We start from the raw sequence: 6345 nt of genomic DNA on the forward strand, positions 1-6345 counted from the left end.
AAATACTAGTCAGATTTTCACTCCTTTAAATCATTCAGGTATGCTTGTTCACTATAGTGTTCTTAAGCAGAAGATGGACAATGCTTTATTCCTTTTTCAGATTAGAAACCATATATGGAAAGAGAGATTGTCATGAATCTGTCCTCTTGTATTTGCTGTATTATCCACCAGTCATGATCACACTTAGTGGTTCTGTGGCACCAAAACAAGTAATTAGATAATAATTAATCTCATTTAATGATTTTACTTCCTTTCATGGAGTCTAGCAGCTGAGAGGATCTGAATAAGGTTTCTATGAAAAGCTTTTGAGCATGGGAATCTCATAGTTTATCATAATTTGAGTGTGCTGAAATGTGAGTATTGATATAGTCTGTTTCTGTTTTAAAATTTAGTGTATGCTTAGAAAAGCAGAGTGCAAGATTAGCTGGCAGCTTGCCTGGTGCAAATCTGAAATGCAGCAATGACAATAGAACACTTTGCATGTGATAGATGGCTACTGTCTTCAAAGGTTCATTCCATTTCCTCTCTAAGAATAAAACAACTGTGAAAACAAATAATTTTTTAGTTAAACACAGAAAATTTGCAGGGACATTAAACTGATTCCAGGGGCCTGTGTTCCATATTTACAGCCGATGGTTCCCAATCACCATACATAAAATTTTTGTGGTCATATATTTAGGACCAGTAATCAGCCAGTTATTGCCCAAATAGTCCTGTTTCAACGAAATAAAAAGGAACACGAGGGTGTAGCATATTAAGAGAAACTGATTGAGTGTTCCAAATAAAAAGTAGCTTGGTTAAACTACACTTAATATCTATTCCAGGAATGATACTCCAGACTATGAGAAATTGTCTTTAAAGGACATGTAATCTCTGATGTTATGAAACTGCTTTTCTTTCTTTTGTTTTCTTCTTCCAAGAGTATGTCTTCAATTTGTAAATCTCAGTTTGGTGAACTCAAATGTTTTGACCAGTTTATGATGCTACAGGAATATAAATAAATGACAACATGGTTTCCATAGCCTGAGTACTACTGACGTGGCAGTGCAGGGTTCAGTGTATTAGACATCTGGAAATAACAAAACAGTACAACCAAAGGCATTTGACTTTCCACTTGGAAAATCCTTAATTGGGCCATAAAAGATCCTCTAAACTACTTAGATTACTTCTTTTCTTTTATTCCCCCCCCCGTAAATACTGGCATGTATTTAAAACTTTATAATCAGCCATGTTTCATTAACATGAAAAAACATCTTGGTTTTATTACTGGTCTCTGTTATGGAACATATTTATGAAAAAATACTCTAACTACATTGTATCAATGCTTCACTACAAAATACAGAGGATGTTTGTGTACATTGTACAGTACTTCAGGTTGCACGTAGGAAACCTGGTTTCACACCTTGACTCTAAATTTTAGTTGGTCGCATGCAACAGTTTCCATAAGTCTTCCCAATCCTTTAAGGATCACTAATGTAATGCACAATTAACATGCAATTATTTAAAATACCATCTCAAGAACTCTTGCTTGAAATCCGTTACGGGTACATTGTGCAAATGTTGGCAGCATGATCATTGGTATGAAGATGCCGCAACCTGAAAACCATGATACCAAGAAATTCCGATGCATGCCTCTCGTGGGTTAAAGCAGAGTGCGCTACTGCACTGCCAATGCATGATGTGATAATAAAGTACAAAGCTCTATGAGGAAGTTTCTGAGAGTGAAGGAGTATCTGCTTTTCCTCCTCCCCATCCGAAACATAAAATATAAAATACTAGAACACTAAATGCAATAACACAGTAAAGTTCCCTTTAGCCTCACCCTAATCTCTGTAGTTTCCCTTGAACAGAACCTGAAGTAGTTTAAATGGAAATATTAGCTTGTTGGGATGCAGAGCTCAACATGAACTCACATTGTAGTGACCGAAGAAGGAAGAATGAAAGGTGAGATGAGATTGGGCCTATAGTTTAACTTGTACATGACTGCCTTTTGAAGACAAGAAAGAAGTAATGGCAGATGATTAAAATTCAACATCTCCCCACTGCTGCTTGTTTTGAATGTCCAAGCCCACTATTCTTTTCATGAAGGTTGTAACCATCAGCTACATGTAGTTCATCATGTAAATGCCCACAGCTTCACATGGAAACGCCATTCAGTGACTGGTCTGTGTAGAGCTGGTTAGTTTTCTGACTTAAAGCCCATAGGTAGTCTAATCAGGATGGGCTCTCATTCTTCCTGACCAAGGCTGCTGCATGATCCAGTAAAACATAGACAGTCCTGACTTGTCCTGATCTTCAGAGCAAATTGTGATCCTGTTTCGTATAAGTCATCCAGAAACATCAGTCCCAACAGCTACTGCCTTTTATCAGCCTTTAACAGAAACCAAAAAAGGTACCAGAAGCTACTTGTGACTCATGTGGCCAGACAACCTTGGTGGGTCTGTTTAAGGGACCAGACTCCATTCAGGCTTACATAAAGCCAGTGTAAGAACTGGTGTTACCTATATTTTGATGCTTTAACATGTATTTTCTGGGGACCTTCACTATAGCCTTTATTCTCTCTCATCTGTTGTAGCTATTCTAGTTACATTTTGTCATGGTGCATGTAAAGAATGTGGAGACAGAGGTAATCATATATGGGGCTATAAAACAACATAAAGTTCATAGATGACCTCCAGAGCTCATCTAGTCTAGCTCCCTACTAACAGCACATCTAATTAGATCAGGTTGCTCAGGGACTCTTCTATTTGAGTCTTGAACACCTTCAAATATGAAGATCCAACAACCTCTCTGGGCAACATGTTGCAGTACTTGACCATTCTCATGGTGATATTTTTCCCATTATATGATTGGAATTTCCCACATTCAGTCTTGTGTCTGCTACCTATTGTTCTATACTGATGGCCTCTGATTTTTTGTGTATATCTGAAGTGGGTTAAGTGATCCCTAACTCTCCCTTCCTCTAGTGCAGGTCCTGCTTTACTCCCAGACTACTCTAGTCAGCTTAGGGACTAGGGGAGCCAAAGGACAAGCCTTACCAGTGAAAACTGAGGCAAAAAAACCATTGAGTACCTTGTCTTTTCTCTTGTCTCTGGTCATGAGGTCCCCACCCCCTTGAGCAATGGGTCCACATGCTCCTTACCTTTTCTTTTGCTGCCAATGTAATCATAAACCTTCCTTGTTGCCCTTCACCTCCCTTGCTAGTTTCACCTCTGGCTGAGCTTTGGCTTTGCAAACTCTACTCCGACGTAGGCAAAATCTCTGCGTTCCTCTCAAATAGTCTGTTGCTGCTCCCACCTTCTGGGTCCTTCTTTGTGTCCAAGCTCAGTCAGAAGCTCCATGTTCATCCATGCTGGCCTTCTGCCATGCTTGCTCGACTTCCTGTTCTTTGGAATGGATAAGCAGATGTATGGATTTTGGGGTGTTTATCTAGATTCTAAAGCTCGCCAATGATCATCTTTCTTATTGTGTGGGGTTTTTTTATAGCAATCATTACAACAGAGCAGGGACCAGGGCCTGAGGGCATTACTACATTTCACCTACAAGAAATCTACTTTTCTAAGAATTTATTACTCCCCTTTCTGGAGCAAAATCTGGCTTTGCATAGTATATCCTAAATCTTTAATTAACACAACCCCCAGGTTCATTACAGTGTAATTATCTGTTACAGAAGTGGTGACATCATCCCAGTTACAGAACTACAGTTCAACAGCAAATAATAACATAATTTTTCTTTATAAAGTCAAGTTTTTGCAACAAGTCTCTAATGCATAGGGAAATACATGTGAGCTCTTCCTGTTACAACAGTGAATTGAATTACTTTGCCAGGAATGAAACAGGAGGATAGGATTGTTCTCTTCAAACTTAAAATAAAAAATCCTGAGAACTTCTTCACATAATTTTGTTTTTCCCTACTTCCAAAGCTGAAAGGTGACTGAAAAGTAATGTGACAATGGAAAAAAAATAAGCCTTTAGCATACAAAATACACGCCCTCTAGAAGTTAGGTTCTTCAAATAAGTATTAAAATTGCAGTGTGGTGATTTTTTTTCTGAATTTCTGCCTAAACTAGGAACTTAAGGAAGGATCCTGTATCGACAGCGTAGGCCCAGATGCACTTGCAATTTAGCTGCCTAGTCCTGAGCAATGACGATGACACTTTTTTTGGGGGTACTGTTTAAACTTCCGATAAAATCAATGGAGACATGACAGAGTTATAGAATCACTGAGGTTGGAAGGGAAGTCTTGAGATCATGTACTCAAGCAGGGTCACCAACAGCAGGTTGTCCAGGACCATTCTGAATATCTCCACCAATGGAGACTCCACAGACTCTCTGGGCTACCTACTCCAGCGTTCAACCACCATCACAGTAAAAAAGTGTTTTCCTCTTTCCAGAGATCCACATTTTGAAGTCCTCTGGAGAAAGTTCCAATGTTTTATTCCCTTCATTGACTATACAGTAAAAAAGAAGACATTTTAGTGCCCTCTTTCATGTGGGATCCTAACTCCTTCCCTTTTGTGAGGATATGTTTGGGTTTTTTACATAAAAAAGATAATAGCAGTGGAAATTCTCCCTGTTTACGTAATAGCTTACAATGCCAGGAAGCAGGAATTTCGATCAACTTGAAGCTTAGGGTTCATTTCAGGTTACCTGTATGTAGGAGGTTATTTTGGCTATAAGCTCTAGGGCAACCTCTTTTTGGAACTAGCCACTCAACAGTCAGGAATGCAAGAGTCAAGGGACGAGGTAGCGATTGCTTTCAGTGACAAACTAGTCTAGTAGGTAAGACATGGTTCTGCTGGACTTCTGGCTGAAGACTGCCTAAAACTAGATGTCCCATTTAATGCGTGGCAGCTCTAACCACTGATCTGTTAGGCAGAAGATAGTTGTCATCACAGTAAGCCATGTCATGACAAAAATGCTTCAATGAATCTTTAAAAAAAAGGGTAGGAAACACTACTCTCTGAGCTGGCACTACAACACAGCTGGATTTTGAGAAATACAGTTCCAAACCACAACAGGTGATTTCACTCCCAGTAATAGACAAAATTAGGTTTTGTAACACCATATATTAAACTAAAAGCAAAGAGAGTGGACTCAAACTATGTGTTCCCTACAGAGAAAAATGGCTTTTGATGGTAAGGCAGGTGTATTACTGGACTAAATCTAGTAATGATTCAGTAATCATACCACTGTTCAAACTTAAGGGGAGATTTATATGCATAAAAAGTTATAGCCTGCAACATTCCTATGATGGTAATTGGAATGTCACACAAGTAAGGTGATAAAGGAGTGAGAGGCCTAATTACAGCATTCCCATAGATGAAAAATATTCTAGAGTAAAGCTGACACCGGGAGAATTAAAAATATACTTGTGTTAGAATATGTGGAAAAAAAATTAAGAGAATATTGCTGATTTGCCGGTCTTCCCTGCTTAGAGATGCTTCTGAACCTTGAAGAGGCTCCAGGGAATAAAGGAGAAAGTTCAAATTTATATCACTTCAGCAGACATTTAGAAAACAACCGTGCAGAGGCCCTGCACCTCTGTAACAGGCCCTGACAAACTGCTTCCAGCTCCTCTGGAGTAAATGAGATTGACCTGATGAAGAAGATGGGAATGAATACTCTCTGCTAGTGTTTTGCTGGTTGAGTCAAGACGTGAGTACCGTGAAAAAACTAACCTAGGTGCTGTGGAATACTTTGACATGATTTTTGCGAAATTAGGCTGATTTTCTGTTGAGCCTGCAGTTCATAATATTTAATGTACAACACAGTCCCAGACGAGTATATTTTGAAAGATAGTTAATATCTGCTTTGGACTTGCCAGGTGCTGCAAAACAGACATCAAAACTTCCTTACCCACTGCAACCTTTCTCGGTGCTGAATGCCAGCTTTACACAGTGGCTTTATTCTTCTATTGATCAGAGAAGACCCTTCCACCCCAGCCTGCACAGGTCTCTTTCAGTCAAGCCACAGAATGTGGTGATTTCGCTACTTCGGTCTCTCCCCTTCGCATTTCATAATAAATTGTTCAGTGTGCACACTTACTCTTGCCACCCTGCCATGGTTTTAGCTGGGATATTGATCTGCCACGTGTTCCCATCTATAAACACAGGCTGCGCTTCATTTTGCAGCTCATTGTGAAATAAGTTAAAATTGAGGAAAGAAAGGCATTCTTGGCTTTCAGCGGATGCAGGTTTTACTGACATGTTCTATATTCATCAACCAGAAGTTACAACATGGTCTAATAAATACTTCTTACACGGAACAGAGCAAACGACACTTTACTGTCCAGTATTATATAAAGATATAACTCACGTAAAGAAGTGAATAGTCCTTTCATTA

Source organism: Phalacrocorax carbo, chromosome 1 (assembly GCF_963921805.1).
Source record: "Phalacrocorax carbo chromosome 1, bPhaCar2.1, whole genome shotgun sequence".
NCBI lineage: Eukaryota > Metazoa > Chordata > Aves > Suliformes > Phalacrocoracidae > Phalacrocorax > Phalacrocorax carbo.